At 36.0% G+C, this 15,002-nt stretch overlaps 2 long non-coding RNA genes across 3 annotated transcripts; both read right to left on the bottom strand.

The window, feature by feature from the left end:
* Positions 1-1,397: 1,397 nt before the first annotated feature.
* On the bottom strand, positions 1,398-4,488 carry LOC127522995 (uncharacterized). Its single transcript, XR_007932798.1, has 5 exons — positions 4,418-4,488; positions 4,068-4,175; positions 3,835-3,963; positions 3,085-3,195; positions 1,398-2,927 (listed from the first exon to the last, which is right to left on the bottom strand). It is a non-coding gene; the product is annotated as an uncharacterized LOC127522995 (long non-coding RNA).
* A 3,479-nt stretch (positions 4,489-7,967) lies between these two features.
* Positions 7,968-14,758, bottom strand: LOC127522994 (uncharacterized). Of its 2 annotated transcripts, XR_007932797.1 has the most exons (6): positions 14,694-14,758; positions 14,371-14,478; positions 14,161-14,274; positions 13,013-13,123; positions 10,854-12,855; positions 7,968-10,091 (listed from the first exon to the last, which is right to left on the bottom strand). It is a non-coding gene; the product is annotated as an uncharacterized LOC127522994 (long non-coding RNA). The 2 variants fall into 2 exon arrangements; XR_007932796.1 differs by having other exon boundaries at positions 7,968-12,855.
* Positions 14,759-15,002: the final 244 nt, after the last annotated feature.

Below are 15,002 nucleotides of genomic sequence, written 5' to 3'. Positions count from 1 at the left end.
TACCACAGTGCTTTGAAAACTGCGTCGGAGCATCGGAGCCCCGGTATCAACCGTCCCATCACACTTATTTGAATGTCACCTAACTGGAAACATAAACTGAATTTTTATCAGTTTTTATCTTCTAATGAAAATAAAGAAATATGAAGGCCACAGCTCAATAATCTACGAATACAATCAGTAATACTTAACTTGGCTCATTTAAAACTATAGATGTTAGACTGAAACAGTGACAGGTCTATTATATATTTAAAAGCGAAATCCTAGATGATCAGTCTCCTACGGAGCCCCTAAAGGGACGTGGTGGTGGAAAAAAATTGGGATGGGAGGGGGAAATAATTTCAAATCTTTTGCGTTCCCTCGCAAAGATATTATCGTTCCCTTGCTGTGAGCTCGGACAAACACTTCCTCTTTAATGTCCCGCTGGCTGCGCAGTCAGCTCCATACGTTAATAATTCACACAAATAATGCGCGACTCATAGAGTTTGAACTTGTTGGACTCAAATATAAAGAAATACAGTCAGTGACACTGCTTCATGAAGCTTCGGAGCATTATGAATCTTTTGTGTCGAATCAGCGGTTCGGAGCGCCAAAGTAACGTGATTTCAGCAGTTTGGCGGTTTGACACGTGATCCGAATCATGATTCGAGATAAAAGATTCATAACGCTCCGAAGCTTAATGAAGCAGTGTTTTGAAATCGGCCATCACTATTTAAGTCTTTATTGTGTTTTTTTGGTGCACCAAAAATATTCTCGTCGTTTTATAATATTAATATTGAACCACTGTACTCATATGAACTGATTTAAATATGTTTTTAGTACATTAATGGATCTTGAGAGAGGAAATGTCATTGCTGGCTATGCAGGCCTCACTGAGCCATCGGATTTCAACAAAAATATCTTATCTTGTGTTCCGAAGATGAATGAAGGTCTTACGGGTGTGGAACGGCATGAGGGTGAGTAATAAATGACATTATTTTCATTTTTGGGTGAACTATAACCCTTTAACGTATGGAGCTGACTGAAACACTACTGCCAGCCAGCGGGACATTAAAGAGGAAGTGTTTCTCCGAGCTCACAGCAAGGGAACGATATCTTTGCGAGGGAACGCAAAAGATTTGAGAAAAAAAAAAAAAAAAAAAATTTCCTCCCATCCCAATTTTTTTCCACCTCTACGTCCCTTTAGGGGCTCCGTAGTCTCCAGCAGCGTACAGACATTGTAAGCATTTATGAGATTGTGTAGTTCTAATCTACTGCCTTCAGTGTTTTGCTGCTGGTTACAGGGCCACATTTAAAAGCAATTATTTGTAAATATAGTGTTACAGCAGCTCCCATAGCTGCTGATGACTTGGATATGCAACGCACGCTTTACGCACACCAATGTCCAGTCTTAGTCGATCTCAACTACTTAATTAGGCTACTTTATTGAACATAATGCAAACACTTAGTTACATACTTTTGACAAAATCCCTAAATTGGCAACACTGGTGCTTTCCCTCCTCTAATCCTAATTCTACGTGTACGAAACACCTGTTTAAAAAACCCTCTGTGCACATACTGCCCCCACCTGGTGATAGTTTGAAATACATTTATATTAACACTGGCTCCTACATCTAGTATACTTTTTCACAACCGTTTTTGACACATTTCACAATCGCGCTCGGGCTCGGTTCAAGGCCACTGTGCCTAGTGTGAATACACCCTGAACCCATCCTGAGAACAGGAAGCCCTGAGAAAAGAACAGTCGCTCATAAACAACTCAACAGTATAAATCAACACATGATTCTGGGAAGCAGGAGGAAGAATCCATCCTCCTGAAAGGAAGTCTCTCTCTCTTCTCCACAGATCCAATGCTGCTTATATCTCTTCTCCTCCCTTACACCATCTAATCTCCTCCATCAACTTGTTGAAAGCAGCTGATCAATCAGAGGACCAGAATTACAATGGAAGGAGAAAGAAAGAGGGCAACGAACAAAACACACAGTCCAAAACACTGAATATTCACATAAAAATACATGACACACCGCTATAATAATTAAACATACTGTACGTCCTTGGACGTAACATATTATATTATATTATAACATAAAGGGGCTTGAACACTCAACTTGACATTCATTACATTATCAACAATGAAGTAACTCTTGAAAAGTTCTTTTCATCTTATTCAATCACAAATCTAATTTCATATGATGTCTTCCTCTGTCAACAAAATGCATTCCATTGGAAGAAGCATATTTTTTATTTAAAAAATACTTCTAGTATACAAATATTCATAGCGCACCTAAAGTGAATGGGCTCATATAACAGTGAAAATGTGCTGTAATTCAACTTCCATCAATAAGAAATTATTAATCACTGTTACTCTTCTCTCTTTCTAATCGTTCTGCACATTGACAGGAAAATAGCAAGGGATTTTGGTCATTCAAATTATAGTGTTTAATAAGATTGCTAATAAAGTATTCCTAATTTAATATTTATTTTACATGATTACATTTATGATTAGAAATACATGCTTGCAGCATGCTTGTTATGAGACAGACGGTCATTTTAAGCAAATAAATTCCCCTCAATTAAACAGAAAAGCTCGAAACTGCTTTGCATTTACAAAGACAAGCATCCACAGACTAAAAAAAAACAAAAGAAATCCTCTTAAAACAGATCTCAGATGGAAAAAAAGAGGGAAAGGACTGGTACTAGCAGCAACACAGCTTCCTGTGTCGTACTCGGGGCATTATTACACAGGTTTGCTCCACAACATGAAACAGAAGACACGGACGGCTGTTGGAATTGTGAATTGTTCAATGGTGCACTGTTTGGTAGTGTACTATTCCCTGTTATACTGCTCAATAGTGCATTTCTCCATAGTGTACTGTTCTTACAGAAGTTTTGGCTTGCGCATCCTTTTGAAATGATATTGCTGACATTTACTGTGAAAAAAAGAGAAGAGGAAATAGATTGGGTGGAAAGCTTTAAGCAGAAATGAGTCAAGAACTGTTATTCATTCATATTAGGAAACAGCTATTCTGTCTCTGTGTAGTATATATTATCACTTTAGATTTTGATAAGTAATTGTCCATGAATCACCTGCTGCAGTGATGCACTGGTTCTCATCACCTTTACATTTCAGTGTTTGGGTGTTTGAGCAGTATATGTCATTGCAGGTGTAACACATCAATCCGTTCTCTGAGTCTGAAGCTGTAAAGAAAAGCAGAGACAGTTGAACCTTAAAAAGCCTTATAGCAACTGTCGCCATCTGCCATATGAGATTATCAGGCTTCAAAAAGGACACAAACCATCGCAATTTGCATAAAAGAGATCAATAGGGCTTGTGCATTATATTTACATCTTCTGACTCTATGCAGTAGGTTTTATGAGGAACAGATTTAAATCATTTAGTAAATCATTCTTTTGAGCAAGATCTTTTCACTGAATTAGTTGATCCAGTTCACAAAAGCAGTCAGAATGAACCAGTTCTCAATTTCAGATCACTGACTCACTAGAAAGCAAGATTATCAGACAAAAAAGTTGAATGAGGCATTTTATGTTGACCTTTTTGAAACTTGAAACCTCCATTCATTGCAATTGCATTGGAAAAATGACCAGTATGTTCTTTAAATTTCTGTATTCCATGGAAGACAAAAAATCATGCCAGTTTGAATGAGTATACAATGACTGAATTTAAATTTTTTTGGGTGAACTAATAATTCATGTACACATTGATTCAATTCAATCAAATATCAACTAAAATATCACAGTATTATAGTATGTTGTAGAAATGTTAGGAATAAATAGTAGGGCCTACAAAGGTGCGACTTTCACATATTTGTAGTATACCTGTAGCATTGTTGCAGAGATCTGAAGCACAGCAGTGGGAGAACATCCTGATCTGTCTAAGAGTTATACTCCAGTCATCACACAAGGTAGTATTTGCGCATTTATTATTATAAGTAATGTCACTGCCATCTAGAATCAACAACATTAAAAATAATGAAGATTATCATAGCAAACCCAGTCAATAACATTTTCCTTATCAAACACATACAATTCATAATTCATGTTATTCTTACCGTATGTGGTCATGGAGCTGCACCCTAAGTTTGAAGAACAGTTAGCAGTTTGATTGCATGTTCCAGGTGAAACTTTTGTGGTACAGTTGTAACACATCAGTGTCAGTGCTGAAAGTGAATGATAGGATAATAAAGGACATTCATAGCATGCATATAAAGCCTTTTAAAACATTGATTCTAAAAGTGATTTTTAACAATTAAATGAAAAGAATTAGAGGTGGCAAACTTATTAACTGTGTGCAAAATCCTATATCATCCATCTAATAAAAGGTCATTTATCGGCAAAGTTTAATTAAATGATATGCCTCTAAAAGCAATGGACACATGGAAATAAATCCTGTATGACGTACCTTTGGAGAAAAACACAGTGAAAAGAAGCACGCTGATGATTTGTAGTGCCATGATGAGGTGAAGGGTGTCAGACGGACAGTGTGAGATTATTATATACTGGATTTACAGAGGTGTGGTTTGTGTTAGATTTGCAACGATTAGACTTCCTGTGTTGTATCGTAATCGTAACAATGACACTTGAGTCTTCTCTTCAGTTACATTACTTTGCACAAAGTAGTAATACAACGAATTATACAACTAATTATACAATATACATTAAATAATGTAAATAAAATGAAGTAATGTATTCTATTGATTAATAATGATTCTAATGATTAACCTTTGTTGTTTGTTGTTGATTTTCCACTCATATAATTCAGGAAATCTTTATCTTAATCTCGGGTTAGCTATTGTGTAGGTTTATATGTTTATACTTCTACTGTTTATATGTTTATATTTATGTTTAAATGTGTAGCACTGTGGTGCTTCAAGGCACGACATTTTGCTCTATATAGCAGAATGACAATAAAGCTCGACTTGATTTGAAAAAAATATTTTTCAAATGTGTTTCTGTAATGTGTTTATTGTGTTATATTCTGTTTGGGTTACGTTTTCACTCTGTTCCCGTTTTCCTGTGTTCGCTTGTTTGTTTAGTTCCATGTTAGTTAATTAGTTCCATCACACCTCTTCTATTTCACCCTAATTATGTTCCTCTGTTATTTAAGATATATACGTATATGTTTCCTCAGTTTCATTGTTTGGCCTCATCAATGCGTGACAGTCAGTTTCACTACTTATTTGCATGCTCAGGTTTTTTCAGCAGATGGGATAACACTGATAATCTTCCTTACTAGTGAGTAAATGATCTGAAATTGAGAACTGGATTATTCTGACTGCTTTTGTAAACTGGATCAATTGATTCAGTTAAAAGACCTTCAAAAAAATGGTTTGTTAATAAATCATATTTTTAGAGAATAACGGTATAAATTTAAAAAGTTTGTTCCTCAAATAAAGATATATGACTCTTAGGGGTCAGGGTTCAGTTTTTTGTTTTTTTTTGTCTTAAAAGATTGCTTAATAAGTGGATTATTTTATTTTTTTCTAGTGATAAAGTACGTTTAGAAGCTGTTTAGTTCATGAAATTTTATTAAAATTAAAAATGGGTAAAAACAAAATTGATTAATTAAAACTAAATTCATAAAATTATCCCATAATGGGAACCACAAAAAGGTTTTAGTCAAGTCAAGTCACCTTTATTTATATAATGGTTTATGCAATACAGTTGTTTCAAAGCAGTTTTACAGTGATAACAGGAAAATGATGCATTTTGGCTGTTATTCAGCTGAAGTCAGTTCAGTGTTGATTCAGTTCCGTTGTAAAGATCATCCATTATTAAATTAGTTCATTTCATCTATAAAGCAGTTCAGCAAAAAAGTCAGTCTCAGTTCAATTCTCATTCGTCAGTCCAGTCAGATTGATAATAGAATAATCAGAATAATATTGTTGAATATTAAGTGTCCCCGACTAAGCAAGCCAGAAGCAACAGTGGCAAGGAACACCAACTCCATCAGGTGACAGAATGGAGAAAAAACCTTGGCAGAAACCAGGCTTAGTCAGTACTCCTCTGTCCAATGAACAAACACGGTGATGATTCAGGCTGCATCACAAATCAGAATTCAGATTGGGATCAGTAGCATTCAAATATTCATCCACTTTCTTTTGCTTGAATATCAGATTGATCACGCCAGTATGAAGACGGAGCTGGTCATATGGGACTTTAAGTTATATATAGGACCTGTCTGGTTCTTGTGGTCTCTGCTGAGGATCTGTGCCAATGGCTGTCATGTCGACAAGGTCTTCACAGGGGATTGCAAAGTAGACACGGTTTCTGCTGACATTCAAGGCTGCATTGTGGTCGTGTCTAGGTGAAGGTCCACCATCTGATCTGGATATGGACTGGATCCAGCTGACTGTGGTAACCTCGGGATAAGAATGAGACTAATATTAGTATAGATACCATTCTTCTTACGATGTAACAATTACATCGGGTGTTATAGTAAGTGTTCCCGGTTGACCTAATTTATGCAGCCTAACAGTCATTTAACTGATTTGAATAACAGAAATTGATAATGTGTGCCAGGTTAAAGAGATGTGTTTTTAGTCTAGATTCAAACTGACAGAGTGTGTCTGCTTCCCGAACAAGGCTAAGAAGACTATTCCAGAGTTTGGGTGCTAAATAGGACAAGGCTCTACCACCTGCAGTTGATTTTGATATTCTAGGTATTATCAACTCGCCAGAATTTTGAGATCACAATAGACGTAAAGGACTGTAATGCGTTAAGAGCTCACTCAAGTACTGAGGAGGTAAACCATTTAGTGCTTTGTAAGTAATTAGCAAGATTTTAAAATGTGTGCGATGTTTAATAGGGAGCCAATGCAGTGTTGACAGAACTGGGCTAATATGGTCATACTTCCTGGTTCTAGTAAGAACTCTAACTGCTGTGTTGACCAGCTGGAGTTTGTTTATTAAGCATGCAGGGCAACCACCCAGTAGAGCATTACAATATTCTAGCCTTGAGGTCATGAACGCATAAAATATCTTTTCTGCATTTGTCATTGAGAGCATATGTCGTAATTTAGATATATTTTTAAGATGGAAAAATGCTGTTTTACAGATGTTAGAAATGTGGCTTTCATACGAAAGATTAGTTTCAAAGAGCACAGCCAGGTTCCTAACTGATGGTGAAGACTTGACAGAGCAGCCATCAAGTGTTAGACATTATTCTAGGTTAATATGTGCAGAGATTTTTGGTCCAGTAATTAGAATCTGTTTGTTGTTGTTGTTGTTGTTGTTTGTTTTGTTTGTTTTTTGTCAGAATTAAGTGGTAGGAAATAACTAGTCATCCGATTTTTTTATATCAACTATGCATTCCATTAGTTTTGTGAATTGGTATGTTCTGTCAGGACGCGAAGAAATATAGAGCTGAGAATCAACAGTGAAAACTAACGCCATGCTTCCTAATGATATCTCCCAATGGTAGCATGTACAGGGTGAAAAGCAACAGTCCTAGTACTGAACCCTGCAGTACTCCATACTGAAATTGTGATCTATATCAGTGGTTCTCAACTCTTTTCTCCAGGGGGGAGAAATGGGAACGGGGGGGAACTTTCACTTACCGCAAAGGGCACTTTCACTTTCGCAATCAAAGGGGCAGGGGCTCAAGCACCCCCAGAGCATATTAATTACAGTGTCTGACATCATACTTGTGAGTTCACACACCTCCTTAATATTATTTTTAGTGATCTCCAACTGCCGATGTGAATAGCAATCTTAGACTATTTACGATTAGCATTAGCTAGCACTTTTTAAATTTGCTTTGATGAATAGAATAAATAAATCTCTCTCACACACACTGTCCAAATAGTGTAATATGTCATTCAGTGGTTGTGAGAATACACAACTGAGCTGTACAAACCAAATAAGGCAAACTTGGAAAAACTGCATTATTTTTAATTCAAACTTTGCCTTGAAATGGCTCACAAAGTCAGCAAATAAACAGATACACAATGTTCATTGCAATCAGTGATTTATTAAAAACGATATGACCATGAATTCTTACTTGATGAGTGAGGTTTTTCAGAGCAACCTCTAAGTTTGTAACTTAATGAACACTATTGTAATCTAATCTACGTTCTAGTGGTTATACTTGCCTATGGAAGATATTCTGGACTATTTTCAAAAGAAATTGCAAATTGTATTTGCAATTGTGTTTTCCATATGTGGATGCATAAATTGTGGCCTAATCCAAACACAATTGCAAATCTTGCATTACCGTTTGTGTTTTCGCTGTCACAAACGCAGTGACTGCCAAATTTTAAATGCAAAAAAAAGCAAAGTCCATTTGCAACTGTATTTACCATGTCTTACATGACCCTGTCATTTTTAAATAGCAATCTCAATTACCACATTTGCTTTTTCATTTTCTTTGTGTCGCATATGTAGCCTGCCAAAACTCAAATGCAATCGCAATTTATTTAGCATTTGAATTTCCGATGCCTTATACGGAAACCTGTCAATCAGCGTCAGAGGTGGGACTATACTATGGGGCGTGTTTGTATGGGAACTGACGTCACTCGCAGTCGACTGTCAAGAGGGGAAATGTCATCTGTGTATGTATCTGAAATGTATCTGAGCGAACCATTTGTAGAAGACTAGGGCTGCGTTCCACTCCACTTTTAGACATGCACTCGCGAACTTCCCTAAGCACTTCCCCTCGGGGGAATCCCTGCCGCCATTTTGAAGTGAGACAAGGGAAGTTTATATGGATAGACCCTCGCTGACCGAGGGAGCAAGTCTACTTCATATGTACACTTCAGGCAGCTCCATATACCACAATGCAACACGATTGTGACGTCACTGCATATCGTGTTTAATTTACCCCACCACAAACAACTGTATGATATATATATATTTTTTTTAAATATCTAAAACAACCAAAACACATATATAGAATGCTGCATTACACAGTTTCATAAGGGAAAAAATTGTAAATAATAAATCAACTCCATAGCAGATTCCAAGTGATCAAGGGCTGAGGACGTTCCAATTCAGCCCATTGCACAAGTTCCGCCAGTAGTGGGCACTCGTGCAACGTAAGCAATGACATACATCCGAGTCAACAAGACTGAAGGAAGTTAGTGAGGGAAGGCCATAAAAAAACAAACTGGAATGCAGCCCCGAACAGCATGGATTAAGGTACATACAATTTTCATACATGTGTATTAGTGAGAAAAAAAAGCATTTGGAATGTATGGCACTGTACATATAACAAATATTAATATGTGTAAGAAACACCTGTTTAAACCACCTGGTGACAGCCTAAAATACATTTACATTCACACTGGCTCCTACATATCTATCTATCCATCCATCCATCAGTTATTGTCATTTCTTCTCCTTCGCCGTTTGGGTTCAAAGCGACATTCTAAAACAATTTCATGGTACCGTCGCATATCCCACTTGTGGCGTGGTAGACAGCCTAGTCTCATCTGAAAGGGTGAAGAGTCCAAGTGGGACAGACAAGAAGTAGACAAAGTCCTTTGTGTAGAAGCTGTAGCAACACCTCATTGTCTGTGTCCTTGTGTAAGGGATCTCTTGCGATATCACACAAATCGCATATCTCACACTCCGGGCTGGCCACCGGTCCTGTACGGAGTTCCCAAAGTTTACCTAGAGTGACATTCACTGCCTCAATGACGTTCTGAGAGGCCACATAGACCTCTTGGAAAAGGGAGTTGGTAACTATGTTCTGGATGGGATTGCGGGTCTGAAAGTAAGTCATGGGGTATGGCACCGAGAAGTCCACAGCGATAGTGGCCGTAGGGGGACAAGTGTCTAATGCAGAATACATTAGAGCCTGTATCCAGACACATTGAATTGAAAAGCATTTATTGTCATTGCATTTGCGTACAACGAAATTAAGAGTACTGCTCCTGGCTGATGTTTGAAAAACAAATATATTTGTTTTCACTCATTTGGTGACATGTATATGTTATATGTTTGTATATATACACGTCACCAAATGAGTGGCCCAATGGACCATGTCCACTCCAGGGTGAAAGAAATGGCTGGAGTGTTTTTCGGTTACCTCCAGCAGGCATCTGTCAATGAACATATCCTGAGAACAGGAAGCCCTGAGAACAGAACAGTCGCAAAAGAAGCTTCATTTAAAATGGTTAATCAATAGCTCAGACAAAAACGACAATTCTGTCATCATTTAGTCACCACCATATCTTTCAAAACCCAAAACATGCCTGCTTAACTTCATCTGCAAGTAATGACTAAGTGATCTTACTATGATAAAACAAAGGTTTCAGATTCAAAATTATGTTAATCAGTGATGACATAAAGGATGTCATGGAATGTAATTTTGATTTGTCATAAATGGCATGTTTCTATGACCGCAAATAATTCTGACATCAGTAAGTCTGTAAACTAACAGAGGTTTTGCTTATTCATATTGCCCATGACTACAGCTTTATTACAAATAAAAATAGATATTACACACAACTCTGAGTGAGCTACTCTCATTTTATTAAAGTGTATTAAGCAATATATGGAGACAAATAGAAAACAGATCTTTGGGAAAGAATGGTTGGCTTAGAATGTTCTTCTGTGTAATATTACTTGGTTCTTCTCCCAGTTATTTATTAACAGAGCTCATCACCATGTTCTACACTGAGGGCCTCTCAAATTGACATTCTTGTCACAACCTAGACGTGCTTTTTTTTTTTTTTTTTAGCAAAAGTTGTAAACGGACTTTTGTGCTTTTTAACAAGTGAACTAATTACTTTTCAGAATCGTGTACTAGTGTCAGTTAACCGTTATTTTGATTTTATTTATTAAATAATACTTAAATCAAGTTTAGGATAAAAGGGCAATAAAAACACACTCACCTGTTAGTGAAGATAAACCGGTGAAGTACAGATCTCAGGACAGATCAATAGCTAAACATTACACTTACGAGTGAAAACAATGAAAGCAAGGCACGAGCGCCGCTGAGTGGAGCTGATAGGCCCCGCCCACCAGCATATGAGAATGAACTGCATTGCTCATTAATATTACTTACGCCATGCAGACGCCCTTTGTAACCTTCCAATCACGTGATCTAATTAATATTCATAAGCCAATCCTCATATAATATAATAAATAAATCTCATACACCGTCCAAATAGTGTAATGTGTCAGTCAATAGTGGTTGTGAGAACACACAACTGAGCTGTACAAACCTCAAAAGGCAAACTTTGATAAACTTCATTTAATCTAATTCAAACTTTGCCAAAATCATCAAACAAACATTAGTTCATTGCAATCAGTGATTTATTGAAAACAATATATGACCATGAATTCTATTCCTGGTTGAGTGGGTTTTTTCAGAGCAACCTCTAATTTTTAAACATTATGAGCACAGCTTAGTGGCTACTTGACAGTACCAAACTTGATCTTAAATCCTAAATTCAGAGTTAAATTGCTGGTTTGAATCTTACACTAGTCACTATAGGTCACATTGCTAATCATTTTCAAGAGAGTAAAAACAGCATTTTGGCAAGGATTAGACGCAAAGTGAATGACTTCAACCCTTATAACAGAGTAACCCTTCAGCAAGCATTCTGCATAATTCTATGGAATCATATGTGCAGAATTATGTACGCCAGGCCGGAGTAAACATTGATGAACAGCTCGAAAACATATTGTCTAATGTAGATTAATTTCTCATGTTTGTGGTTGTAGATGCAAATGGTCAATTGTCAACATTTATATTTCCTTGTGTTTGTAGTAGTTTTACTTTAACTTTAGTTTAGATATCTGATTTAATGAAAAACATATTTAAACATATTTATTTTTGTTCTCCCAATGTTATATCATAATGCCATATTTTCTTAAATTATAAAAATTAATTTGACTCATATAAGCCTGGTTTCACAGATAGAGCTTAGATTAAGCCAGAAATAAGCCTTAGTTCAATTAGGACATTTAAGTAGATTTTTTTTTTTTTCTTAAGGGAAAAAAAAACATTATTGGTGTGCATCTTGAGACAAAACAATGGCACTGACATATTTTAAGACATGTCAGTTCAAGCGGCTTTCAGTTAAAACAGCTCAAACATGCATTTTAATCTGTATATTATATTATATTATATTATATTGTGAATGGGCTTCAGTACTCGACTTGACAATCATTACCTTATCAACATAGAAGTACTGCTTGAAATGTTATGTTCATTAATTCATTATTTCATCTTATTAAATCACAAACCTAGTTTCATACTATCTCTCACTCTGCCCACAAAATGCAATCTATTGGGAGAAATACTACTATATAAATATACACAGCACACCTAAAGTGAATGGGCTCATGTAACAGTGAAAATGTGCCGTAATTCAACTTTCATCAATATGAAATTATTAATCACTGTTACTTTTCTCTCTTTCTTATTATTCTGCACATTGACAAGAATATAGCCAAGGGTTTCTGATCATTCAAATTTTAGTGTTTAATAAGACTGCTAATAAAGTAATCTTAATGTTTATTTTACATGATTAGATTTATGATTAGAAATACAACAGCACACTTACCAGACAGATGGTCATTTTAAACAAATAATCAATTAATCAAAAAAGTTTGAAATTGCTTTACATTGACAAAACTGAGCGTCCAAATACTAATAAAACCAAAAGAAAACCTCCTAAAACAGATCTCAGATGGAAAAAAGGAAGGAAAGTACTGGTACCAGCAGAAACAGTCCCTGTGTCGTACTCGGGGCATTATTACACAGGTTTGCTCCACAACACGAAACAGAAGAAATGATTAGCACTGGGGCTAGTGCAAGTTTCACTAGTTCACTGTTGTCGCAGATGTTTTGGCTTGCACATCCTTTGAAAGTGGTGTTCAATCCAACTGAGGAAAAAAAGAGAAGAGAAAAAGGGATTTGTAGAAATCTTTCAGCAGAAATGAGTCTTGATGGTAAACAAGAACTGTTCATTCACATTAGAAAACAGCAATTCTGTCTCTGCATTGTACATTAGATTTTAATAAGCAATTGTCCATGAATTACCTGTTGCAATGATGCACTGGTTCTCATCACCTTTACATTTCAGTGTTTGGGTGTTTGAGCAGTTTGTGTCACTGCAGGTGTAACACATCCGTCCATTATCTGAGTTTGAATCTGTAAAGAAGAGCAGAGACAGTTGAACTCAGCTGTACCTTAAAAGTCTTAGCAACTGTCCCCATATTGTCAGAGACTTTCAAAAAGGACACAAACGGCACAAGTATCGTAAAAGTTATCCATGGGGCTTGTGAGTTACATTTACATTTTCGGAATCTATACAATAGCTTTGTATGAAACAGACATACAGTCAAACCAAAAATTATTCAGACACTAGATATAATTTTATGTTTTTTTACTAGTGGGTGCAGGACACTATAGTTCATTTATGTAAGTGAGGATAGCAAAATAAAGTAAACTGTGGCATATTATACCCAAAATTTCTTCATACAGTGGACTACCAGTAAAAATAATAAAAATTTGGGACCAAAAATTATTCAGACACTTTGACCTGACCATGTGATGTCTGACATAATTTTTTTTTTTTTTTTTTCTGACACAGTTTAACTCTGAGATCTTGTCATATTTTATTACTTTTATTTTAACTTTGGTGAATAAACTGTATTAATGAATGAAATGTTCAAGGTGTCTGAATAAATTTTGGTTTGACTGTATCATTTAAACAGTAACTCTCTAACAAATTGACATATGATTCATAAATAAATCATTCTTTTGAGCGAGATCTTTTCCCTGGTTCAGTTGAACCCGTTCACAAAAGCAGTCAGAATGACCCGGTTCTCAATTTCAAATTTACTCACTAAAAAAAAAACGATATTATCAATGAATAATGACAAAAACATTGTATGGGCCACTTTTATGGTGATTCTGTGCCCTTTTCGAAGCTTGAGACCTCCATTCATTGCAGTTGCATTGAAAAAAAAAAAAATGACCAGTACATTCTTAAAAAATTCTCCTTTTGTATTCCATGGAAGACAGAAAATCATGCAGATTTGAAAAAAAAAAAAAATAATAGCAAACAATGACTGAATTTTCACTTTGAGTTGCAAAAGACCTTTTTGAAAATTTAATGTAGTTAAAAGTGGTAAGTGAGAAGATCACAGTTTAATTTTTACTTCATTTTCACATGTTTGTAGTACCTGTAGCATTGTTGCAGAGATCTGAAGCACAGCAGTGGGAGGACGTGTTGTACTGCCCAATATTTATGCTCCAATTAGCACACGAGTCTGCACAAGACTTCTGGCCATGACCATCTACAATGAACAAAATTAAAAATGATGATTTACTAGCAACCCCAGTCAATAACATATTCTTTACCAAACGCACGTTTCATAATCAGTTATTCTTACTGTATGTGATCATGGAGCTGCAATGTGAGTTTGAAGAACAGTTGGCAGTTTGTGTGCATGTTCCAGATGGAACTGCAGTGGTACAGTTGTAACACATCAGTGTCAGTGCTGAAAGACAATGAGAAAATAATTAGGGATATTCATAGCGTGCATATAATGCCTTTTAAATGTTTTTTCTAAATGTGATTTTTTTAAATAAAATTATTGAAGTGACAAACATATTAACTGTGTGTAAAGTCTCGCATAAATCATTCAGCAAAGCTTTAGTTAAACAATATGCCTAAAAGCAATGAACACATGGAAATAAATCCTGTATGACGTACCTCCAGAGAAAAACACAGTGAAAAGAAGCACGCTAATAATTTGCAGTGCCATGATGAGGTGAAGGGTGTCAGATGGACAGTGTGAGATTATTATATACTGGATTTACAGAGGTGTGGTTTGTGTTTGATTTGCAGCATGATGCTTGAGACTTCAGTTACATTTCTTTGCATAATCTAAACATGATTACGTGATACACACAATATGTTTCATATATTAAGCAGGATACATGTCCCCATGCAACTACTGAATTATACATTATTCAGTCGATAATGTAAATTTAATGAAGGAAATAATGTTTTCTCCAGAGC

Source organism: Ctenopharyngodon idella, chromosome 11, assembly GCF_019924925.1.
Source record: "Ctenopharyngodon idella isolate HZGC_01 chromosome 11, HZGC01, whole genome shotgun sequence".
In the NCBI taxonomy this organism is placed as follows: Eukaryota; Metazoa; Chordata; class Actinopteri; order Cypriniformes; family Xenocyprididae; genus Ctenopharyngodon; species Ctenopharyngodon idella.
The sequence above is the reverse complement of the archived record's forward strand: the minus strand, read 5'-3'. Positions and strand labels throughout refer to the sequence as shown.